This window comes from Alexandromys fortis, unplaced genomic scaffold, assembly GCF_014885135.2.
Source record: "Alexandromys fortis isolate MF-2015 unplaced genomic scaffold, M_Fortis_MF-2015_v1.1 scaffold_73, whole genome shotgun sequence".
NCBI classification, from domain to species: Eukaryota; Metazoa; Chordata; class Mammalia; order Rodentia; family Cricetidae; genus Alexandromys; species Alexandromys fortis.
The window spans coordinates 1,686,050-1,713,134 of NW_026067959.1; the positions used below are offsets into that span (position 1 = coordinate 1,686,050).

General features: G+C 43.3%; 1 long non-coding RNA gene across 1 annotated transcript; it reads right to left on the reverse strand.

Moving 5' to 3' along the window:
* On the reverse strand, positions 1–27,085 carry LOC126507924 (uncharacterized). Its single transcript, XR_007593662.1, has 3 exons — positions 26,980–27,085; positions 343–454; positions 1–179 (listed from the first exon to the last, which is right to left on the reverse strand). It is a non-coding gene; the product is annotated as an uncharacterized lncRNA (long non-coding RNA).

Here is a 27,085-nt window from a genome sequence, read left to right on the forward strand (position 1 = left end):
TCTTCGGTTTCTGTGAAACAGGATAGCACTTTCAAACGCTCCGGGAACTTCACCAGCTGGTTCAGCTCCTTCGGAGCTCAGTGGTTTTGCGGCATTGGCTGGCTCCCATCCCAGCACGGAAAATGACAAAAGCCGGTTTTGGAGGTGGGTTGCCACGATGATGTATGGCCTCTGGAGAGCTGCAGGGAGAGGAACAGAAAGGGGCCTGTGGGATTCCCCAAGCACGCTGGGTTGGGAGTGAGGACCTGGAGCTTTTTAAATTTCTTTTTACAAAGACGTGGCTAGGAGGAGGGGTTGTCTGGTTCTCGGGGAAATGGAGTGTCAGGCCTGCTGGAGACTTACTTCAAGGGCTCCCTGGGCAGCTCTGTGAAGGAAGGAAAATCGCCACTTGGACCAGACAAATTGTTGCTGCTCTCCTTACTTGTGGCTTCTGGTGGGACCTTTGAAGAAATCTCTGGAAGTGACAGAAGGAAATATATCACATCTTTCCTTCTCCAGAGTAAGGAAATAGTTGATCTCTTGTTTAAACATACTCTCAAGCCTCCCTTGCCCTCCTCCCATCCCCGCCACCCCCTCCCATCACCCACAAAAAGGGTAAAATAAATTTAGCCTTTGTTGTTAGTCTTCCTCCTATGTCTGCCTGCTGTCTTGAACCTTTGTGGCTGTCTAGACTTTGAAGTCTTGTTCTCCATGGATTTCTCCTGAACTGTATGTTCAGAACTTCCACACAAGGTCACCCAGAGACAAGAAAGTAGGAGAAAGGGTTGATTCGAGTTGTCTCATCTCCTGAGTACTGTATCAATTAGAGCCTTCCGGTAGATCACCTTTGTGGTCAAACCCCACAAAGCCTGCACAGAGAAAGCATCGATGGGGGTGGGACAAGGAAAAGTCATCAAAACTATATTGGAACAAAAGAATGATCTAGAACTTGGCAAAATCCACTCCCCTCTAAGACTCCTTTTATGACCAGGCTCCTTCTTTCAGCATATCCTTAGGAGTCCAGTTTTACAAGAACCCTGCTTAGTAAGGGGGTACAGGGTGGGGGTGTCCTGCACAGTTCATTTCCCATCACCCTCTTGTCTGCCACCACCAGTATCTGATCACCCTGGCATGTCGTTGACAAAAAAAAAAAAAAAACCATAAGCCAGAACCCCCTCCCCATTCCTGATAATAATTTCCCATCAACTAAGCCCACCTTACTCCTTGACTATGACTTCCCTCTTGCACAGGCTGAAAATTGAGAGCAGCTAAGAGAGATCTCTTTATCCGTTTCCATATTGGCTGCTTTACTGTCCAGACATGGTTTTCCTTTCCCAAGCCTATGCCTTCTCCGTAGGATTTGAGCCTAGGACTACTCGATAAATGGGCAAGACCATTTGTGTCTTCACAGAATGGAAGGACTCTTGTCAAGAATGGATGGATTCCAGAGATTCGGCGCAGAACAGGTCTTGTGAACTGAGACAGCGCAGTAAATTTGGTTAGCTAGTAAGAAGCAATCACAAGATCCCAGACACTGAATTAAATGAAATGCTGTGAGATTCAGGTCCATGGCAAGGACCCTCAGAGCCAGGAGCCTCCCCAGCTCTAATGTTCCTCCAAGTTCTCTGATAGAACCCTTCATGTTGTTACACTATTCTCCGTATCTACACCTTAAATGCGGTGCCAAGATCCTGGGATCTTCTTCCAGAGGGAACTGATGTTCCCAAATGCTCACTCCTCCCTCCCCCATACTAATGTTTTCCAGACAGACAAGTGATGAGCAACATTTGCTGACCAAGTTCAGAAGAGACAAAAGCAAAGGGAATAAGCTCAATTCAAAAAAAAAAAAACCCTCAAGAAATAGGAAAATTTGATGAAAGACATTGTTAGTAAGTCATTTCTCACTGTAAGAAACCCAAGCTGTTTATGTTCATAGAAGCATTATTTGTAATAGCCAGAACCTGGATACAAACTAGATGACCCTCAACTGAAGACTGGATAAAGAAAATGTGGTACATTCACACAATGGAGTATTACTCAGCTGTAAAAAATAATGACATCTTAAAATTAGCTGGCAAATCGATGGATCTAGAAAAAACCATAGAGTGAGGTGATCAGACCCAGAAAGACAAATATAATATGTACTCACTCACAAGTGGCTTTTAGACATAAAGCAAAGAAAGACCAGCCCACAGTCCACAACCCCAGAGAAGCTGGACAATAAAGAGGACCCTAGGAGAGACATACGTGAATCTGCATAGGAAGTAGAAAAAGACAAGATCTCCTGAGTAAATTGAGAGTGTGGCAGGTCACGGGAAAGGATAGAAGGGGAGAGGAGAGGAAGAAATGGGAGTGGAGAAAAATGTATAGCTCAATAAAAATAATAAAAAATTGTTTTATTAAAATCTATATCACCTTTAACTATTTTTACAATACTGTCAAACCCTAAACTTTTTAGCATGTGCAGTCTTCAAACTCAAAAAAAAAAGATCATATTTATGGTTAATGGGGAACACACTTGAGAAAATAATTTCTAAAATAGGACATCAGGCACACCCAAATGGCATTTAGAATACTGCTAGTAAACCACTGAGAGCCTGGTGCCTGGCAGGCAGTGTTTACGTCCCTTAAACAAGTTAGCTCATTTAATCCTCACCACAGCTTACCTGATAGGTCTTAATAATCACTATATTTCACAGACAAGGGATGTGAGTCCAGAGAGACACATAAGTAGCTGGAAATTTCACAGCCAGGGTTCTGCCCGGGCAGGTGAGCCGACTGCTCCCTACCATTCCTATTGTATTACACCGAAATCCAAAGAAGCCTGCAAATAGGAACTAAAACACAGACGGGAATCCCTGCAGGGGCAAGTACACAAGTCTGGGTGGAGGGTTAAAAAGATGTGGCGAGATCAAAGGTTCTCATTTTGTAAAAACAAAGAAGACTCCGAAAAAAAAAAATATTTGGTGTTTGTGAATCTAGCATGAAATCCCAGGAAGCACATGTCTAAACAGACAGTTTATGCATGAAAATGAAGTCCTAAGTGCTGGGTGCCAGCTCATACTCATTAAGAATAAACCTTACCTTCTGATAGCAAATAGGAGAAAATAAAGAGACAGAGAGAGCTGAGTTTGGTATACCTACATGGTTTGTTTTATTTTGGGGTGTGTGTGTGTGTGTGTGTGTTGGAGCGCACATATATGAGCATCATATAGAGGCCAGAAGACAACTCTGTAAAGCATCGGATATGAAGCTGTCCCTTTATTATCTTTCAGGTAAAGTCTGAGCTCCCTGGTGACCTTCAATGGGTCCGCTCTCTGAAGTTTTATGCCGTGATCAACTTCACTCCTATCGCTGGTTTCTGCGCCTTCTACTTCCCATGCATCCCAAACACTCTGCACTGCCCATGGATTCAACGTCAGTTCCGCCAGTAGGGGAGTAAGCCTGGAGAATGGGTGCGGATCATATAAAATGTCTTTTTTTTTTTTACAGTTGATGTTTTGCCTGCATGTATGTCTGTATGAGGGTGTCAGATCCCCTGAAACTGGAGCTACTGATAGCTATGTGGGTCCTGGGAATTGAACCTGGGTCCTTTAGAAGAGCAGTCAGTATTCTTAACCACTGAGCCATCTCTCCAGCCCCCAACTTAAATTGTCTTAAACCATTGACTGTAGCAGTTACCCTCCCTCCTGTGTGGTGACCCAAATGCACCATCCATTCCCCTGCTGTACGGAGAGCAGCTGACGAAGTCTCCGGCTACTACTGTCCTTCCAAATCCATTGACCCCTTCACGCACAGGCCACGGTCCTAGAGACCTGCTTTGAGACCACAACAGAAAGGAATTTAGCTTCTGGTCTAAGAGGTGGAGTATTGTCTAATGAGCAATTTTGCCTTAAGGTCTCACCATCAGCCTTCTCAAAACTTAGAATGCAATATGAAATTCTTCATACCCTCTTCTCCTTTGGACCCTTATCCTTCCTGGGTGGAGGAGCTGTATTATGGGTGAGGCTCCCTCTGCCTCCTGCCTGCTCCTCCTGCCAATTCTTTATGTATATACCTGCAGCTTGATATGTGCCTCTTGACAGATATCTACACCATCTCCACATGTCCCATAGTTTCGCTTCCTCTCTATTTCCTCCAGTGTCTTCTAATCAGTCTTTCCCATCATGTTGACATTTTGCCTTAGATTCTAGAGCTTAGGAACTATTGAAAAGGTGTCATTCATTGAAAACCGTGCTTGGAAGGAACTGTTCTCCGGATGGGGTTTGGAAGAGCATGCCTTGTCTCACCCCGATGCTCTTCTTTTCTGCAGAAAATCTGCAGCCCATTTATCCTCCTGGGGCTAGTCCAGCAACACGTCCTCTGTGAAACCTTCTTGAGCTACTGAAGAACTGGAACTAACATTGAGACTTCATGGCTCCTACTATATCTTTCTTTTTGTTTATTTGTTTTCTTTTTATTGAATATATAATATTCTGATCATGGTTTCCCCTCTCCCATGTCCTCCCAGGTCATCCCCACCTCTCTATTTGTCCAATTCCATGCCTTCTTTCATTCTTAATATTAAGTCTTAACCTATGACTTGACACACAGTGAGTTCTCAGACCTGTTAAGTAGAACACACTGTTTTTTTAATCCTACAAAGAATAAGGCTGAGTGCTCAGTTATTTGAAGCACCCCTGTTAATTCTATCAGGTAGTGTTTCAAAAGCACTACGTAATGAATTCTAAACGATATGAAGGAAATTTAGCAGTTGGGGCGGGGGTTGTGGAAAGCCTTTCTTAAACAAAAATATAGCAGATTACTTCCGCTGTCCCCGACATGAAAGCACCGTGCTTTATTACATAAGTCATGACAGCTCCGTGGATCTGTCTACCCACCAATCCTTCAGGGCCAGTATCATGGGTTTTAGAACAACACGCAAGTAACAAAGGTCTTTTTTAAAAGGATATTTGCAGCAATGGCCCAAAGGGGTAATTTCTGTTTACTGAACAGTCTTTAAAAAGAAGAACAGTGGCTTAAAAGTATCATCTTGTCCTCTATACTCCCCGTTCACAGCACTAATCATAAAACACAAATTCCATTTTTAGGGCACTTCTATACAGAGAGAGAGAGAGAGAGCGTTTAAAACTTTCTGCATAAGGGAAAACATATTCTTTTTTTTTTTTTCGAGACAGGGTTTCTCCGTAGCTTTTGGTTCTTGTCCTGGAACTAGCAGGCCTCGAACTCACAGAGATCCGCCTGCCTCTGCCTCCCGAGTGCTGGGATTAAAGGTGTGTGCCGCCACCACCCAGCGGAAAACATATTCTAAAGCCAAAATATAGGTAGGCAACAAAGAGAGAGAAATGGGACAACCAAACTGAACGTGGGCAGACACTAGCATATAAAAGATTAGGGATCACTGGTGTTTAAACATAAAAACCTGGTTGGCCTCACTCATAGTAACAGAAATACAGGCTGGAACAACTAGAGCTAACCATCGTTTCCCATGGCAAATAAAAACTTCCAGATGTTCTTTGTCATTAAGGTGTGGAAAATGTAACCTGGGATCATTTCTAATTACTGCAGTTTTATAATAATTAGTAACATCCAATAGATATGCTTGCAAAGGCTCAGAAAACAATACATATAACATTATTCATCGATGCATAATTATTAGAGGAAATAGTTAAATCCAAGATAAATATCACAAGTAGGATAATATAGAACTATGCAATAATTTTTAAAATAGACCTCAAACCCAGAACAGTCATAGAATATTGAAGAAAAATCAATTTCCAGGACTGACACTCCCTGACCTCAAGCCTTATTATAAATTCCCGTAATCAAGACGCTGTGGTTTTGGCAGAAGATTAGACAAATAAATCAATGCAACAGAATAGGGAGACCAGAAATAGACTTACATAAATACAATCAGCTCATCTTTGACAATGGAGCAAACACAATGAAACAGAGAAATGGCAGTTGCTGGAACAATGCTGCTGGAACAATTGGACAGGCATATAGAAATCGGAATCAAGACAAAGCACCTTACTTAAACCCATCACTAAATGACCCCAAAATGGGGATCAATTTTACTTTATTTGTTTTGTGTGCCTATGTGTGTGCAGGTGTGCATGTGATGTTTGTGCATGCAGGTATGCACATGTATGTGGATAGATGTGCTTGTGCAGGTATGCATGTGTGTGCACATGGGTGTGCATGTGTATTGACAGAGGTTGTTCTTTCGTTCCTGGCAGCTCAGATCCGAAATAATCACACAGAAATCTGTATTAATTGCAATACTGTTTGGCCAATAGCTTAACCGTATTTCTGGCTAACTCATATCTTAAATTAACCCATTTCTATTATATTATATTTTACCATGAGGCTTGTGGCCTACTGGCAAGGTTCTGGCTGGTAGCTAGCATCTTTCTCCTCTGGCAGCTACATGGCTTCTCCCTGACCCCACCTACTTTCTCCCAGCATTCAGTTTAGTTTTCCCACCTAGCTCTAGTCTGTTAAGCAATTGGCCAAAAGCAGCTTCTTTATTAACCAACAGCAATAAAACATATTCACAGTGTACAGAGGGCACTCCCATATCACGTGTGTGTGTGTGTGCAGGTGTGTGTGTGTGTGTGTGTGTGTGTGTGTGTGTGTGCAGATGTGCATGTGCCACAGCACAGGAGGAAAGGTCACAGAACAACATCTCTCTGTCAGTTCTCACCTGCTACCTAAGGGATCTGGGAGTAGAACTTAGGTCATTCAGGCTGGGGATATGAGCTTCTTCTGGCTGATAAATCTCCAAAATGGAAGTTATTATTTATATTATTATAGAGCAGTATGTAGGATGAAAATTTCTAGAAAATAACAAACTGAAGCTTCTCATTGAACTTGGATAGGATGACTCTCTTTTAGAGACATACCCAGGGCTCAATCCACAGAAGATACATTAAGCTGAACCTGATTAAAATTAAAAAAATTATGCTTCATAAAAGATGTACCAAGTATATGAGGTCAAAAAGTAGGAGAAAATATTTTAAAAAGACATATCAGACACAGGGATGCTATGCAAAAGTTCTTAAATATCAACAAGAAGAAAAAGTGTGGTTAAAAACTGACCCAGATCTTACAGGACACAGCACTAAAGAAGATATGCAGAAATAAGCAGACAAAAAGACACTCCTATTTATTCCTCATTAGGAACCTGAAAGCTAAGAATTTGAGATCTATAATAAGCCCATTAAAATGAGCAAATGCTGATGTGGATATGGACCCAAAGAAGCTCATTTATTTCTGTGGGGAAGGCACAACAGTACAGCCACTTGGAAAGATGCTTGATCGGTGTTTACAAAGCTAATCACACTCTTCCCTGATGGCCCAGGAAATTGCACTCTTCTGGCCTTTATCCAAATGTGTTGAAAATCAGTCCACACAAAATCTTTCCCAAAAATGTTTACCCCAACTGAATGATCATGAATAAATCACTCATAATTTCCAAACCTTGAAAGCTACCAAGATCCTCATTGGCAAATAAATGGATAAATAAACTGAGGAACATCCAGATAATGGAAGATTATCCAGCAGCAAAAAGAAATGAACTATTGGGTCATGAGAACACACAGGAGAAGTTTAGCTGCACGGTACTCAGGAAGAGAAGCCCATCTGAAAAGACTGCATGGTTTATGATCGCAGATAAAAAAAAGGCAAAACTATGGAGACAATAAGATGATCCGTTGTTGACAGGGGTTGAGGTGATGGAGAGATGTGGATTAAACATGGAGGATTTCTAGAGAAAATATTCTCCGTGCTACTTCAATGATAGATACATACTATCTTGTGTTTTACAAACCCCAAGAGGTGTACACCAAGACTGAACCTGAACCCTAATGTAACTATAAGACTTGAGCAACAATTATGTGTCCGCAAAGTCCCACTGACAGAAAAAAAAAAGTGTACTACTCTGAGCCAGATGTTGACAATAGAATAAGATGCTCTTTAAAAAGGTATATTTTAAGGTTTAATTTTTTTAAAGGAGCCAGGCATGGTGGCACACATCTGCAATCTCAACACTTAGGGGGCAGAAACAGGGGTGTCGCAAGATAGAGGCCAGCCAACAATATATAGCTAAACCCAGGCTTAAAAGGCAGTGACAGGGTGGTAATTAATTGTATATGTTAGCTGATATTTGGACAGACGTTATTCTGCTTCTGTTCATAAGAGTGTTTCTGGGCGGGACTAATGCTTGAGAGTGGGTGGTTCTCATCTACCCGTGGGAGCTTTGTTATCTGAATGCATAATCAGAGACACTGGATCTTCTCTGGCCTCAGACGGAAAGGTCACAGGCCCACCTCCTTTTAGATTCTTGGTTCTTCAGCTTGCAGTTTACAGACCAGAGTACTTCTCAGCTTCGATAACTGCATATGCCGGTTGCTTAGACACAGCGGTGTTGATTCTAGAGAACCAGGACACATAGACAGGTCTAAAACAGTGCCACGCAAGATATTCTGCTAAATAAAAATTCTTTCAAGTGAAGAGTCCTCATAGATATTTTAAAAAGAAAAAAAAAACAAAGAAAATGTAAAGTCTTTTATCAAATAAAGGAGAGTATGAACTTTTAATGTGGGTCTGGAAATCAGAACTTGGGTTTTTACGTTTGTGCAACAAGTATGTTTTACCCACTGACCCATCTCCCTGAGCAATATTATTTCTCGAAAACATATGTTTCCTACACAAATAAAGTGTGCGGATATAAATAAGTAGAATAAAAACAAAAAAAAAAACCCACCACAACAACAAAAACACCTGGACTAAAACACCCTGGTTGGAGGACACATAAGAACTGACATTTTAAGGAAAATTTTTCAGCTTTGATTTTGAACAAGATATAGCTAGCTATCTTTTGGTATCATGAAGGAGTTAGTATTCTATGCCTTCCACAGCGGTTTTAGAGTTCGTCCCAGGTTTAATGGATATCAGTAATGAATAACCTGAGCAGAGCCTCTGCCTCCTTCCCAATCATCCAATCACTCCTTTCTTCCTAGATCACTCTCTACCTAGGCTGACCTTCCTTTCTCTCTACAGGAAGTAGATGGGGCAGGGATCAGGCCCCAGAGCAAAGCTGAGAACTTCCCCAGCAACTTTCACCTTCCCCCAAGCAAAGGCAACATGAGTTCCATTTGAAAATGACTCCACTATGGTCTCAGCTAGATTGTTCTGAATACCAGTCCAGTTTGAAGACTCCGAGTGAGGGTAGAGTTTTAATCCAAGAGTGTCTAATTTAGGCGACTGAACCAGTTTTGTCTACCTAGCTCCTCCCTGACTTCATGGGTCTAGTGCTTTAGTCTGAATCTCCAATGACCTCCCAAGACTCATATGCTGAAGACTTGGCCTGATGTGTTATTGGGAAGTCTGCAACCTTCATAAGATAGGGCCTTATGGCAGCAAGTTAGGCCACAGGGAACGTGCCCTTAAAGGAAAATACTGGGATTCTGATACCACTCCTCTCTCCTTTTTTTTCTCCCATGATTTCCTGATTACCGGAAAATACACAGTGTTTTCTCTGCATGATTCCCCCATGGTATGTGTCATATGGGCTTCCCAAAAGAAATAACTAACTATAAACCAAAATCTCTAACATTGAATACAAATGAATCTATGGGCCTTGTAAACTGACTATCTTACGTATTTCATCATAGCCATGGAAAATCAGCATAGGCAAGAATTATAGTTGCGACATCTATGCCCTTAGTACACACCCTAAGTTGTTTAGAGTGATTCTTTATTATCCCATGGACATTTCTTATCTGCCGTCATGATTAGCAAAGATTCATGTCTTTATTGCAAAGGTGGAAATCTGAAGAGAACATTCATTTGGTCCTCCATTACTTCAAGAAAGAAACTCTGGATTTTCTTGGATGAAGAAAAGTGAATCACTGTTTTTAATAATTTCTGGATTAGTTACTTTTCTGAAAACTGTGACAAAATGCCCCAAAGAAGCAACTTAAAGGAGGGGTGACTTATTTGGGGTCACAGTTTGAGAAGAGTATAGCAGTCTGCTCCTTCGAGGTTAGCTAGGGTTCCTGGATAGGGGATCCTCGAGGTCAAAGAAAAGTCAGATGAAACAGAAGACAGGATAGAATCGGGAGGTCTGTCTGGTCATGCTGAAGCAGCCAAACAACCCAGAGTTTATTTCAGAACTTGCTTATATACAAAAGCAGAACAAAGCACAGCACAGATGGCCAGTCAGTGTCTAACCCCAAGACCATTCCTCCTCTCTAACACTTGCTTGCTGCTTGGAAGCCGCTTTACTTTCTATCTTGATGTTCCTGAGGTTTGTCATCAGCAGTGTACTGTCTGCTACATAGAGTGTTCTTTTCTCACGGGCTAAATCAGAAGACTCTAATAGCCCTCAAGATTATAAGACAAGGTAAAGCAGGCAAGCTTGAACTCAAATGACTTCTTTGAGTCAGAAATGACTCCAGATGGAAACTGAGTCACACGTGGGCTCCCACAGAGGGGTCAGTCCATCACAGCAATGAGGACATGGCAACGGACCAGTTCTTCTGTGACAGCAAGGCTAGGCCTCTTACATGGCACCAGTTGGGAAGCAGACAGCTCACCAGAACAGACCTGCTTGCCCTAATTCAACACTATATAACCCTCTAAACACCCCCCTCCCAAACAGTGGCACCAGCTGGAGACCAAGTGTTCAATCACATGAGACTGTGGTGGACACTTCACATTCAAACCATGACATTCTTGCCGCAGAATGTATGTCTGAGAGTCAATTGCTAATTGTCCCTAATTCACCTGCAAAGTAAGAATAATGACTCCGTGGGACTAACCAGGCCCTCTGTATATATGTGACAGTTATGTAGTTTGGTCTTCATGTGGAACTCCTAACAGTGAGATCAGATGCTGTCTCTGACTCTTTTGCTGACTTTTGGGACCCTAGTCCTTATACTGAGTTGCCTTGTCCAGTCTTAATATGAGGGGAGGTATTAGTCTTACAGCAACCTGATATGGCATGTTTTGTTGATATCTACAGGAGGCCTGCCCTTTTCTAAATAGAAATGGAGGAGTGGATGGGGGTGCTGAGGTGAGGTGAGTGTGGAGGGACTGGAAGGAGAGGAGGAAGGGGAAACTACGGTCGGGATGCAAAAATAAATAAATAATAATGGCTCCTTTCTCTTGGTGTGGGGACAGTGAGAACCACATAGTTCACCAACCACTTCCTCTTCGTTGGGGAATTCTACTTCCTGTCTCTATGGGGAAGTGTCAGTGCTTTAAGGCACTCTACATACAGGAAGTTGGTGACTCCTCAATTCAAACCAGCCCTACAAGAAAGTTCCTCATGTTCCCTCATGACACCAACTGAGCTGTAATGCACATGGCTTCTTTTAACGTTCCCCAGGAACTAGCAGAAAAGATGCTCCCTCTGTGCCATGTGTGCCAGCAGAAGGAAGTAGGAAGAGGTTCTAACGCTGGCCCAGTTTCCAGCACTGAAGGATCAGATAGACAGACGACAGAAGGAGTTTCGCTCCCAATTTTTTAAAAATTCCTGCTTGTCCTTTCCAAAGCAAACTCGATCCTCAATCTCCAGTTTCCAAAAAAATGTTAGAACAAAGACCACCCTGGCTAGCACGGGTGCCCAAGCCAAGCTCCAGCCTGCCATGCCTGGACGAATTTTAATTTTCTTAGTGACTCTGAGGTGGCTGCCTTTACTTTCCCCCACTTGACGAATGCAAAAGTTGAAGTCTAGCCAGGCTGATCTGTCCCAGGTCATAGAGCCCATATGGCAGACAGGGAACTAACAGATTCCATGTGTTTAGTCACCAGACTAAACTGTCCAGAGGCCCGACCCACTGTGGCCCGAGACAGAAAGAGGGGGGCAGTGTTTGAAGTCAGGAAGGAAGAGCCCTTCCCTTATCCCTCTTCTCAACCCTACCTTTAATGTAAGCCTTTTAATTCCAGCTCAGCCCGGTCAGCTAATCTCTGCGTCTAGTCTCTAAGAATCCTTGATTCCTTACTCTGATACCTTTATTTTTGGATGTTTTTCTTGGGTTTTCTTTGTCGAGCTTACCCCCCCCCTTTTTTTGATTGTAACTCACTCGCATATATAACCATCATAAGGCTTATTTAAGGAAGACACCCAAAGATTTGCCCAGTCCTAAACTTTATGCGACCCTGTGAACTTCTTTGCAGTTTACACTGGTCGTTCTGAAGCTGTGAGGCTCTGAGGAGAGTTTTATACGGTCACTCTCAATTACATCTCATGGTGTCCGTTTCCCTTTTAAAATGCATGTTTTCATTTATTTGGCTGGTTGGTCACATGCCTGTGTGTGTGTGTGTGTGTACACGTGTGTGTGTGTGTGTGTGTGTGTGTGTGTGTGTGTGCATGTGTGACCGAGTCCACAGGAGCCACAGTTGAGTGAAAGAGTCAGTTTTCGCCTTCCACATGCAGGGGACCAAAGCAGAACTCCAGTTCTCAGGCTTTGTGACAGGAATCCTTACACCTTAAGTCACCTCGTTGGCCTACTTTTTCCCACTACTGCATCCGCCCCTCTAGCCTTGCTTCTTCTAGATCACTGTTCCGTACTCACCTTCCAAGTCTGTGTCCCTTACTTCTACTCTAATTTAATAGATCTATTTGTTCCTGCCAGGTTCCCGACCTTCCCAACGCCCTCTGCAGCACCTCTGACTGGAACAGCGTTTCTCCTCCCCGTATCATGCAAAGCCTATGGTTTTTCAATAGATTGCTTGCATTTCCTCCTTTATAATGTTTTCTTCCTCTGCTTACTTCAGGAAGAATGTGTCTCCCATGACGGCACACGTTCTTCAAACATTAGGTAACTTCCCCTTTATGTAATACCCCAACTCACATAACACAATGCAGTGTAGACTATCAGAGTTTGATAGGCATAAGTCAATGCTAACTGTATTGATATGGTGTCCTACCCAGCACTCTAGAAATAGCAACTGTGGCCGCTCGGCCTCCTTTGAGTTGATTAAAGACAAACTAAAATTATACAGCCTAGGGGTCTAGGAAGAAGGACCAGTTTGTTAAGTCTTTACCACACAGCCTGAGGACCTGAGTTCAATACCCAGAGTCCACATAAAAAATGTGGGTGCAGGGCTGGAGAGATGGCTCAGTGGTTAAGAGCATTGCTGCTCTTCCAAAGGTCCTGAGTTCAATTCCCAGCAACCACATGGTGGCTCACAACCATCTGTAATAAAGTTTGGTGCCCATTTCTGGCCTGCAGACATACACACAGACAGAACACTGTATAATAAATAAATAAATAAATAAATAAATAAATAAATAAATAAATAAATATTTAAAAAAAATGTGGGTGCACCACTGAGGCAGTGTGCCTGTTCTAATGGGAGCTCACCAAATCCAGCTGGACTGGGACTGAATGAGCATGCGATCAAACTGGACTATCTGAATGTGGCTGACAATGGGGGCTGACTGAGAAGCCATTGATAAAGGAACTGGGACTTGTTTCTACTGCATGTACTGGCTTTTGGGGACCCTAGTCTATACAGATGCACAGCTCCCTAGGCCTGGATTAGGGGGGAGGGCCTTAGACTCCCCACAGGGCAGGATTCCCTGCCCTCTCTCAAGCAGGGAAGGGGAGGAAGGAGGGGAGGAAGTATAAAGTTTTGAATGGAAAAATAAAAAAAAAATGTGGGTGCAACAATACTGACTTATGATCTCAGCACTGAGGAGGAAGACACGGGGGGCGGGTATCCCAGAGGCTCATTGGCCAGCCAGTGTTGCTGAACTGGTAAGCTCCAGGTTCAGGAAGAGACTCAAGAAAACAGAATGGGCAGAAACTGAGAAAGACACTTGACATTGACCTCTGGCATCCACACACATGTTCACACGTGAGCATGCTCACACACGCACTTACTTACACCTGCTCGTGATGGAGACTACTGTCAGCAAAAGTAAACCAACTCTATTGTCCATGCACCTGGGAGAAAGGATCTCTTCCTCACCCAGAGCCACACAAAGGAGCCAGTATCTGGAAGAAAGGGAATGGGAGGAAGAAGAGGAGTCTAGAAGGAAGCTTCAGAAGAGTAACAGTTGGAGGGCTGAATTTGAGGCAAGCTTAAAAGAAGCAACACCTGCCCTGAGGCTTATTCTAAAATAGAACAAAGAGATGGAAATAAATTTTAAGCAAGTACTGAAAATGTATTTCAGTGAATTTAATAGTCTTAAGTTTCTATTGCATGTTATAACAGAGTTAATGATACCAGGTTTAGGGATTTTTTTTCCCTTTTGGGTGTCTTTATTTACCGTCTGATTTACAAAACGGATATTTGAGCAGCTCTAGAATTTGCTTGTATTGTTTTTTTTTAAGCTTGTTTTGACAATCATACTTAACTAAGAGGAGTTCTCTTTTTTTTTTTAATGCTAAAAAGAAATCAAAACAATTAAACGTGAAGTCCACTGCTGCGCTCCCAAACTCAGCAGACCATTGCTAACGCACCAAAGTCAGGAAGCAATCATGAGCCTTGCTCTTTGCAGAATTGCCTTTCCTCCTCGGGAAACTTCAAAGCCCTTTGCTGACGCGCGCGGGCTCTGCAGCTGCCAGGAAAGAAATGTGGCTCCACTTACCTCAAAGGGGGTCAGAGCACATGGGGGACCGGCTGGACCCACAGCAGGCACGCCTCCCCCATGCCCATGCTGCCCCCACTCCCTCAGAGACCACCCCAGAAATCCGGGGTGAGGGCTGGGAAGCAGAAAAGGTGCGACAGTGCCAAACCTCTCCCATGGCCTCTCCGAGATAAGCACCATAAGAGCAGGAGCGGCCAGATGTGATGATGTGGCTCCGTCATCCTACCAGCTGTCGGGACCGAAAGTAGGGCAGACCGTCACACAGCGGTGCACAGTTAGTTAGAGATGTGTCTTGGGCTAATCCTAACAAGAGTCTCACAGAACACAGTTCTGGTATAAACAGAAAATACAGGAACAAACTATGCACGACCGTGGTGGCTCCCTGAGGAGAGATGAGAAAGAGCAAGATAGGAAATAAAGTCAGGTGTCCTGGCCCCGAGTCTGGCTGGGAGGCTCGATTCACGTGATTTCAGGTGCAGAGAGAGAGAGAGAGAGAGAGAGAGACAGACAGACAGACAGACAGACAGACAGACAGAGAGCTAATGAACTCCCTGGCCATGCCAGGTTTGCACTCATTCAATCATGTCACCTCGCTTCTTCCTCCCCAGACTTCAGTGCTATTTATTCCATTCTGTAGGTAGAAAACAGATTCCACAGACCCTTGTGCCATCAAGTAGTAACTTGTGGAGCTGGTATTTGTAACCATATCTTTTTAAACTTGAAACAAAAAAAAATGATTATTTTATTTTATTTTATTTTATTTTACTCTACTGGATTGTGTTTCTTTTTCAGATACTTGGGCCCTTTCAAACATGTGAGCTCTAAAATTCTGATTCTCATTCTGGATAGCCCCACTTGGCTTCCTGTAGGGGGAAAAAGTCCATGTATTCTATGAATCTTGGCAGACAGGTTAATAAAAAGGGAAAACATAATAAGCTAGTATTGCAGGAAAATTTTGATTAAACTAGGTGGCTTTCCCCAAATATCTTTGACATTTCAACAAGTAAGAGCTGTAAGAGGCCTAAGACTAGACTATTAATTACCTGAATTATTTTGCAACAGCTAGAACGTTGTTGACCTACAAATCAACATAATCTTTTAAAGTCTACAAAAGATTATTTTAAAGAAAGGAGACGTGTATGACTAGGTAGTCTGATAATATCACAAAATGTTTGCAAGTATATGTAGATATGTTACATGCATGTAAAGCAGATAGTAGATGATAGGTATATAGATAGATTATAGATAGATAGATAGATAGATAGATAGATAGATAGATAGATAGATGATAGATAGATGATAGATAGATAGATAGATAGATGATAGATAGATGATAGATAGTCAGACAGACAGATATAGATGATAGGTAGATGATAGATAGATAGATAGATAGATAGATAGATAGATAGATAATAGATAGCTAATGGATGGATCAATAGCAAGATAGATAGATAGATAGATAGATAGATAGATAGACAGACAGACAGATATAGATGATAGGTAGATTATAGATAGATAGATAGATAGATAGATAGATAGATAGATAGATGATAGATAGATAGATAGATAGATAGATAGATAGATAGATAGATAGATAGATGGTTTTCCACTCTGCCTCTGGGACCATCTTGCTTTATATGCCCACAACATTTGGCATGGGCTACAGGTATGGGACATAGACCTCTGAGGTCAAATGCATGAACCTGAGATACTAGGAAGACTGCTTGCCTACATGTTACCAGGGCCAGTACACAGAAGCAGAACTAACGTCATATTGGATCTGTGTAAAAATAGCCAACAAAACATGCTCACAGACCTTTACTTAAAGCAAATCAACAATAGAAACTTAAAGATCCTGCCAGACTATAACTACAATATGTAAAACTTCGAAGGTGGAATATTAGAAGTGATTTTTAGAAAGATGCTTGTAACTCTTGCCTTCTAAAGCACACTAAACCGAGGAGAGAAGTGTTGCTGGCCGAGGCAGAGGCCTTCCCGGTGGACGACTCTCACAAATGACTGACAGCAGAGGCCCTTCCCTGCGCTTTACAGAAGCTGCATTTACGTAAATGCATGAAGTGATTCAGACCTGACCTCACTGCTGAAAGCAGGCAACAGATGGCACTGGGATGCTCTGCTGCGGGAGGAAGCACTAATGGAAACCATTCGCGACAGCAGAGCCACCAGCTTGGCTCTCGAGCTCCACGGACCCTGGATTCATTCATCAGCCACTACGTTCTCTCCTGCTGAGAAATGTGACCAGGATTGTGTGGAGGCTCCTAAAGGAGTCCTTCGTTGGTTCTGTTTCCCTGGACTTGACCAAGAAAGAGCAAAACAGTTTCCATAATGGCTGCAGTACAAGCAGTTGAATGTTCTCTGCCCCTTTTATCCCATTCCACTTGTATCTGCCCTGACTGTGGACGTCTAGTTGTCTGTCCTCTGACAGCCGAGTTCAGTATGACGCAAAGGAGCTTCTTGCTGGCCTGGAACTCATCTGGAGCAGTCCAGCTCTCAGCTCATGTCCATGGAGCAATGTTAAATGCAAAAGTCTTTTAGTTCATGTACTACCAGGCTAAGAACACGCACTGTTGGAGAAAGACCGTATCTCAATGAAAATAGTGCCTTCCTATATCAAATATACAATGAACACTAAAATAATAAAGGAAACCACTGTCTTCTAAGTGAACATGTACATTTCTCCTAAAGCAAATTAGCGTCCAAGGGAACATGAATGGGTGGATTTTTCTTTCTGAGACCTGCTACATTTCCCTCCAGAGAAATGACCTTTGCTCTTTCCACAGAAAACAGGTTAAAAAATACTAGCACCGTTTGGTTCCCAGGCAACTCTTCCATGTACCTACTATGCGCCAGGCAGTTACCCTGAGCTCTGAGGCTGGCAGTCTGACTTTCCTTGGGAAGGGGAAGGGCACACTGCGCCTCTGTTTCCATTGCAAGACACTGCACACAAAGCAACATTCTGCACCTCTGACTCATTGCGGGACTCGCTCGTCACCTGTCAATGCGGTCACTTTCACTGGCCTCACCCACACAATCCGCACCTTCTCAGGTCCATGCATATAACCCCAGTGGGCTACAGCCGCTTTGCAGTCTGTCTGTCATTCTGACAGCACCCCAGCCATCCCTGTCCTGACCCCAGGGACGAGTTTCAACAAAGGGCAGACTAGAGTTTTCCAGAACTGTCTTGAAGACTTTTGTAGGAAGTCTGTTGGTCTAGCCCCAGCAGACACTTGGCTCCCCGCTGTGCCCCTATTCATCTCCAGAAGCCACACAAGCCCACAAGCCCACGCCTGCTAACACCCTCCTCGTCGGCATGTCTGCTTCTCTGGCAAGTCTGTACCTAACTGAAAGAGCAGAGAGTAAAGTGAGGGAGGGTTGGGAGGAAGGTGGAAAGAGGAACAGAATATACGGCAGGCTGAGTCCTTAGGGAACTGTTGCTGCCCAGCCATTTCTCTAGTTCCATATAATTCAATCTAAACATAGAAGGTGGCTTGGTATTGTTCTAAAGTTGAGCCTTGCAAAGAATCAGATAAAGAGGCTAAAGAGATGCCTCAGCAGTTAAGAGCCCTATCTGCTCTTCAAGAGGACCTGGGTTCAATTCCAGCGCCCACATGGCAGCGCAGAGTTGCCTGTAACTCCAGGTTCAGTGGATCCCACACCCTCACACAGACGTAGATGAAGACAAAATGCCAATGCGCATGAAATAAAAGTAAATACATTTAAAAAAAAAGAATCAGCTAAAGAAACCAGGGGTGTTGGCACATGACTGTAACTTCAGCACTCAGAGGACAGAGAGAGATGGAGAAGCAAGAGTCCCGGGGTCTTCCTGCACAAGCTGAAAGACCTTGTCTAAGAAAAAAAAAAAAAACTCTTTTGTTGCAGGATATTTGAGCAAGCTGTGGAAAGATGTGCCCCTGTTTTGCCTTGCCTACCTAAGGCACCTGATTGGTTTAATAAAGAACTGAATGGCCAATAGCTAGGCAGGAGAGGCTAGGTGGGACTTCTGGGTAAGAGGGGAACTCGGGAAGAATCTGGGCACATGAAAAAGGCCAGCGAGACACAGAGACAGTCATATGTACAGAATGGAAGAGTGGTGACAAAATGTAGGTTAATACAAACAGGTTAATTTACCTTATAAGAGCTAGTTGGGAACAAGCCTAAGCTAAGGGCCAAGCTTTCATAATTATTGGGTCATTATTGGGTAGCTGGCGGTCCCAAAGAAAGTCCAACAAGAAAGACTCACACCACACTTGGGTGTGTAACTAAGTGCTGTTTCACTTGCTTGGTGTCACCGTTTGTACATAAAATGCCCTCTTTCCCGCTACTCTTAGGCTTGAGCATTGGGTCCCCAGGCAATAGTGCCCTTTAAGAATGTTACAGGACCTTTGGGAGACAGAACGCTGCAGGATGTCCCTGGGAACAGGCTTTAAGTTTTTTTTTATTCTGCCCACACCATTGTCAGACTCCTTTCCTGCCTATTGCTATGTCTTTCCCCCAGCCCCACCTCTGTTCCCCCCACCCCCGCCGCATCGCCCCTCTGCCCCGTGCTGAGTTCTAAATTTCTGGAACTCTAAGCCAAAACCAACCTTTTCTCTCTTAGGCCGTTTAAGTCAGGGTATTTTATCACAGTAACAGAAAAGAAATGGACACAGCTAGAATGTTGAAGGCCCTAGCTTGTGTCTCCAGCACAGAGAGTGAGCCGAGGTGGGGGGGGGGTGGTGTCCAGGGGAGGAAAGGGAAATCCAGTGGGCCTGGCCTGACTGCCCCTTTCCTCTGTAAGTTCGTTATTTTAGGGATCTGCCTCTCCATCCCTAACAACTGACCACAAAGAAATTTTGGAACACAAGCCATTTATAAGTTGAGTACTGCCTACAAAGGATGCTCTTTCCTGTATCACGTTTGTTAGAATTACAGGATACCACATAAAGCTGACTTCACGTTTCTAGATAGCCCTCTCAGCCTTCTGGCTACAAATCATAATCTCATTCTGAGCTTATCTGAGTATGAGCCAGGCCAGCTCAAGGAAAAATGGAACCAGGGCTGTAATCAGACTCAGGGCTCAACCTGTAAACACTAGAAAGTCTGACTCCTCGGCAGCAGGCTAGGAGGCGCATGCCGTTTGAAAAGCAGGCTGTAGCTGGGCATGCCTGCTGGAGTAACCTGTGAAGGTTTGTAATTGCAGGCAGCACTATCCCTAGTTCTTTAGGTCCTTCCTATGGTCACAAGCCTTCCTGTAGCCTATGGCAGGCTTACTTGGCCCAGCTGCATGGAGGAGCTTTCGGAACGAGAGTCCAGCACATTTTGGTAGCATTCCCTCCCAATAAATAGTCCCACCTTTGCATTTGCTGTGTTCCTAGAAGGAGCTCTCTTCGTTAAACTCTGCTCCAGACCTACCGTTTTCAGGAATGCTTCTAACTTAATAACATAATGCATGACCTGCTCTTTCCCCTCAAGGCAGAGTCCCACAAAGACAGCCTTGGCACACTATAGAAAGGAAGCCAACTGTGTGTTGGAGGAAGAAGTTGTGTCCCAGACACAGGGTTCTCTCTGCCAAGGGGACCCCCTTTTCTTTCTTTACACAGAGCCAATGTAGCAATGTAGGATAACAGTAGCTCAGCCAGCTACAGGAGATTTGTATCTGTTGGAAGAGCTGTTAACTGAATGATGAGTTTATAGACTCTAGCTGATCTCCCTGCCAAAACAGATGGGTAAATGTTACACACTGCACAGGGCACCCTGACCTTACCTTGCAAGCACAAATTTTCCTCCTAAAATTGTTTAGACCATACAAAAAATGTATTAATCAATGTGGCAATAGAAAGCTTGCACTCTGTCCACCCAATTTCATTCCCTGACGAAAGCAGAGCCGAGAATAAGAGCCCTCTTATTTTTGCTGTCTTTGTTTCCCGTGTTCTGAGTGAAATTGCACTGGAATTATGGAACAGTTAGCAAATGGTGTACAAATGACCAAAAAAAAAAAAAAAAACAAATAACAGTTCCATGAACAGAGACAGGCTGGCCCTAGCTGAGCCAAACTGCTTGAGTTCTGGAACAAGAACTGGGAAGTCAAGTCCCATCCCTGGCACCGTCCCCAGCTCTCTGTTGACCTTCTCTCGCCCTCACAGCCGTGGCTGCCCAGAGCACACACAGGGCTTTGTGACCTGCACTGCGTAGACAGAAGCTACTAAGCCAAGTGGCTACTGGGAGGGCTCCCGTACCATGCCTCTTCTAGAGTCTAGCTTCCAAAGAATCTCTCTGGAGATTTTGGAACTATTGTTCCATTGTCAACCTTTGATGTCAAGGGATTCATGGGAGAAGAAATAGGCCATAGAAAATAGCCTCATTCTTTCTCCAGTGACACAGATGACTGTTGGTCCAACAGTGTTAGAAACTCAGGCAGCATCTGACTGTCTTCAGAGGATAGACCAACTCCATCCATCCGAACTGGTTTCTTCTCTGCTCTCCAATGCCGTCCCCACTCCTGACTCACTCATTAAGCCATTTCATAACGTGTGTGTCCTCCTGTGACTCTGATTATTATTGTTTAGGTTCAAGGAAAGAAGACCCAAGCCACCTCGTTTAGACTCTCGGCTCTGGCCTTCATCGTTTCACCATAAACTCACTTAGCAAGGCATCCTGAATGCATGTCAGAGTCTGAGTTGGTTGATTGTGTAAGATGTGTTTTCTCAGAAACCAACGGTGTTCCTAAGTGGCAGCAGACATGGAAGACATATAGACAACTTGTCCCACGAGAGATTTGGGATCTGGTCTCACATCTTTTTCCTGCTCCAAGCCACTTCCCTGGCATGCTCTAAGAGCATCTGGGACGGATGAAAAGCAAGTTCCTGCCTTGATGTTAGGTGGACTTTTAGTGACACTCTCATGGTCTTAGATACATCTAATCTAGTTCTCCATATAGACTGGATACATCTAATCTAGTTCTCCATATAGACTGGATACATCTAATCTATTTAATACTTCCTCCACCTGGGGCCCTGTACTTACAATGGCAGGGAAACTGGGGAGGAGACCCCTTTTGTAGTTTGTTTTACAAAGAACCAGCCTCTAGCGTTGCTTTTAAGCCTGTTTTCTCCTTGCTCAGTCAGAGGGGACACAAACTGAGAATCCGTAGACCCTGCCTTTAGTCCACCTTGATTCACATCCCAAGCATGGCACCCCAGTTTAAAGACTCAGAAGTAGAATACAGTGATCCCTAAAATCCTGCTAGAATTCTGTATTTTTTCTGTCTACTGAACATTTTTTCAAGTATAATTTTTCCCTGCCTGCCTATTAAAATTAAAAGGAATCAAAAGCAAACAAACAATGAACCTCATTCAGGCCTATGCAGATTCCCCAGCTTTCTGTCCAGAGTTGATGAACTCCCACTAGCATGGGTCAGCTGTGTCTGTGGGTTTCCCCATCATGATCTTGACCCCTTTGCTCATCTAATCCCTCCTCCCTCTCTTCACCTGGACTCTGGGAGCTCAGCCCAGTGCTTAGCTGTGGATCTCTGTGTCTGCTTCCATCAGTTACTGGATGAAGGCTCTGTGATGACAGTTGAGTAGTCATCAATCTGATAACAGGGGTAGGTCACTTCAGACACTCTCTCAACTATTTCTGGGATCATCCTTGTGAATTCTTAGGAATTTCTCTAGCACCAGGTTTCTCCCTAACCTCATAATGACTCCCTCAATCAAGATGTTGCTTTCCTTGCTCTCCCTCTCTGTCCCTCTCCCAGCTCAACCATCCTGTTTCCTCATGTTCCCCATGCCCTCCCCATCATCTCTCCCTCCCCCTATGTCCCCTTTCCAGGAGCATCCATCCTTGTCTCTCTTAGGGTCCTCCTTGTTCCCTAGCTTTTTAGCAGTTGTGGGTTGTAGCCTAGTTTTCCTTCTCTTTATGTCTAATATCTGCTTATGAGTGAGTACATACTGTGTTTGTCTTTCTGGTCTGGGTTACCTCACTCAGGATGGTTTTTCTAGCTCCATCTATTTGCCTGCAAATTTCAAGGAGTCATTTTTTTTAACACTGTGTGATATTCCATTGTGTAAACGTACCACATTTTCTTTATCCATTCTTCAGTTGAGGGACATCTAGGTTGTTTCCAGGTTTTGGCGATTTCAAAAATGCTGCTATGAACACAGTTAACCAAATATCTTTGTTCATTCTTGATATGGGGGAGGGGCTTGGTCCTGCCTCAACTTGATATGCCAGACTTTGGTGACTCTGACTCCCCATGGAGGCTTTACCCTTTCTGAGGAGTGGATGGGCAATGGGATTGGGAGAGTGGGGGTGCAGGAAGAGGGAACGGAGGGGAAACTGTGGTTGGTATATAAAGAGAAAAAAAAACTTTTAAATAAAAAAAAGGAACCAAGGAACCATTACCCCCCCCCAAATAAATGACCCATATATCTGTGCTTATTGTTGATAAGAAACTATACTTCAAAGTATCTATCTTGTTTCAGGATGGTATATGTCACATCTTTGTGTTTAAAGTCGTTAGTTTTTTGTTTGTTTGTTTCATTTGTTTGTTTGGTTGGTTTGGTTTCTCTCTCTCTCTCTTTTTTCCTCCATCAAAAATATCCCAAAAGGGTCTGAAGAGCTAGCTCAAGAATTAAGAGCATTTTGTTGCTCTTGCTGAGGACCTAGGTTCAATTCCTAGCACCTACATAGCAACTAGCAACTGTCTGCAACTCTAACTATCTGCAACTCTAAGTCCAGGCATCTAAAGCCCTCCTCTGACCTCCGAGGATACTACACAAAGGCAGTAAACACATAAACACACTCACACTAGATAGATAGATGATAGATAGATAGATAGATAGATAGATGATAGGTAGATAGATAGATAGATAGATAGATAGATAGATAGATAGATAGATAGATAGATGATAGATAGATATGTGTGTATGTATGTATATGTGTGTATTTGTTTATATGTACACCAGTCATTACATGCCTTTAATCCTAGTACTCTGGAGGCAGAGGCAGGTGCGTCTCTGCGAATACCAGGCCAAACTAATCAACATAACAAGTTCCAGGACAGACAAAGTTAGATAGTGAGATCCTATCTCAATAGGCAAACAAACAATAACAGCAACAAATCTCACAAGCAAACTGAGGAGTGAAATGTTTTTAAAGTATAAGCAGATATGCTTTAATTTACCCACATTTACAAAAATTAAGTAAAAATTAAATAAACAGGAGCCACCTTAGGAGATGGGCCAGGCAACTTAATACAGTGATTCTCAACCAAGAGAGACTTTGCTCCCTTCTCAGACACTTAGCAATGTTTGAAGATGTTTTTGATTGTCACAAGAGAAAGAGAGTACTACATCTGGATGGTTAAATCAGGGATCCTAAAATACACAGATCACCTATCACAAAGAAAATCCAGCCCCAAACGTCAACAACGGCAGCGCTGAGAAGCCCTGGTCTATAAATACAAATGGCCCTGGATATACAAAGCCATTCTGAATGTACAAAATCATTAATAAATAATAGAGCCGCCGCACCGGTGATCACATAAATAGTACATTAAAGGTACTATATACATTTGAGAGCGAAGCTAAGGAGCCAGGACTTGCAGTTGCTCCCTTCATTACAGATTCGCCTAGCAACAGAGATGACTAGTTAGGTGCTAAAGAACGTTGCTGCCATCTAGCGGATAAGACAAGAAGCAAATTTCCCCCAAATGCCGTGCTGTAGTCCAAAGGAACAAGCTGCAAGATCTCTAGCTCCACATTTCCCTTTCACAGCACTAAAAGGAGAAAGAGAAAAAAAATCATTCATCTCCAGCCCATGTGTATGGTATGGAGCTGACGGTATGGTGTGCTATGGTATGGTGTGGTGTGGTATGGTATGGTATGATATAATATATTTCTGATAAGGACTAGCATTTGATTTTATTCTCAAGCTCAGTTGCAGAGGAGAGGGTCCACTAGCAAACCGAGAATTGTCCTGTAAGACCTCGTTCTATGCATCCTTTTCTCCAGACCATAGCCGGGCGGCACTTAGAAATCACGATGGTCCATTTGCTTTTGTCACATTATGAGATTTTAAAACCTAAGTCAAATCAGATGAAGTGACTACAAAGAAGAACCAAGCTGGGCCTGGAGAGATGGCTCAGCAGTTTAAAGCCCTGGCCCTTGCAGGACCAGGTTCAGTTCCCAGCACCCTCAGATGGGTTCACAACAACCTTCTGTAGCTCTTGTTTCTGCGCATCTGATGCCCTTTACTAACCATGTTGGGCATCAAGCACACATGGGGTGCACAGACATAGATGCAAGCAAACATTCATACACAATAAACAAATAAATGAATGAAAATAAATAAATAATCTAAAAACCAGTAAGAAAAAAAGAGCCAAGGTTTGAAAGACAAAAGTTTTTCTCTAAACAAACACNAGAGAGAGAGAGAGAGAGAGAGAGAGAGAGAGAGAGAGAGAGAGAGAGAGAGAGAGAGAGACGCACAGGCAAGCAAACATACATACCCACAGATAAATACACACACACTCACACACATACACACACACACCACATACCTACAAATGTAACTGCTGAAAAGAACCAAGGACTTTGAGAGGCATGAAAAAGTTTGGGGTTTTTTATTGTTTTGTTTATTTGTTTCCTCTCCAGTCTCTGGAGAGTTGTACTCAGACTGTAGGCAAGACATTCCCCTAGAGGCTCACTTTTCACCCTCTATGTAGTCTTCCTCAAGCTTCTCTATAGCTGAGAAGACTGAGCATGATTGATTGTCTGCCACTACCATAGCTGAAAGGCTTCCTCCACCTCCATCCTAGGACCTCCCAGACACCCTAAAGAAATGTAAAGCTTATCTGAGCTTCATAACTTACTGGGAAACAAGTCTGAACTCATTTAGGCTTCAAAAAAAAATTAAAGATTAAGACATTCTGTTGTGACTTACCTATGAAATCTTTAGAGCCTAGACTAGTTCATAATTCAGTTCATAGTTCACTGTTTCATTGAAACCTCCCCACTGCCTTCCACCTCTAACATCCTGCAGTGATATAATACCACATCCCAGCCTTACTTCATTCAAGAGGGAAAGGCTTGCGGGAAACTACCATCGGGACAGAAGAGGAAAGCCTCATAAAATAAGACATGATTCCAGTACAGAAAGAATATTTGCTGGTCGACATTGCCTCTTTCGCTGCTCATGGGCTATAAACAGACTGATAGAAAGATACCAGCTGGATAAACAAGAGATGGATTGGTAGGTGTAAAGAGATAAGCAACACACGAGATTTTCATCAGAATTCAAGCATGTAAGTTTGCTACATGCAGATTCTCAGTTCATAAACGTAGCAGCATCAAATATTGCAAGGGAAAGCCCTTTCTTAAGAAAACACAGGGCATTTTTGAACACACATTCTTATTAAAATTTATATGATATTAAATATTAATGCACTGAGATGCAAAACATATCTTCACATCCCACTGAGTTGTTGTGAGGGTCAAGTGAAATGAGGCTTAAGATCACTCCTAATTCTTAAAATGTTCTTAAAATGGCCCAATAAAAATTCTGCTGCCAGTTTTCTAATGGAGAAGCTTCTTTTTACAGTGGTTGGTGGTGACCGCACAGACTCATACTGATCAAAATGCTGAGAATGCGCAGTCATGCACAGAACATCTACATCACCTCCCAAGTCTCAAGGAACATCTCTGAAGAGGGAGCCCAAAGAGTAGGATTATAGGAACCACCAACTTCTAAGCATGGCAGGGCTAATTGCTCTCTGGAACCCATAGCAGCTGTAACTAAATGAACACAGTCTCTAGAAGAGTGGGCTTGTCAACAGCCTGTCATGGAAAGGGGAGAGGTTCATGAGGACCTACCCCTTCAATGGTTGATGTAGGAGGAAGGAACATTCTCTTCAGTAGTATATCTGCTGGGTAGTTGCCCATGATTCTGCCAACAACCCCTCATTCATGCTTCTGTGATCTACTCCAATGAAACCCATTGAGCTACTCCCCAAAAAGGCATAGAATTAGAAAGCAGAAGATAATGGGGTTTAATGTGTTCTTACTCCAGAGGTCCAGAAAGGCTCAGTATGAGAGAGAGTAAGAACACTTGCTGTTGAGCCTCCCTCATCCCAGCTGAGGTTCTGCTTCCTGCAGTCACCTTAGTTACCACTGTGCGCCTCTTTCCTGCTTTAAAGGTGTTGGAGCTGTGATGTCTTCCTCGACTCTCCTTGCTCTGGATTTTAATGGCCTTTTAGTGCCTAGCTGCAGAATTTAGTGGTGCTCTGAGAGAATGCCAGACAAGCAGGTGCACTAAACCAGCCAGAGTTAACGAGTCCCCCGACTTGGTTTTACAATGAGGAAATGAAAGACTAGAGAATCCAAGCAACTTACCCAAAGATGATGGTTAGTGGGGGAAGAAAGGAACCCTCTATAGTCCTGTGTTCTTTCCTCTACTTCCTGCTACCTCTGTGGTTAGGTCAGGCAGCCCATATGATGG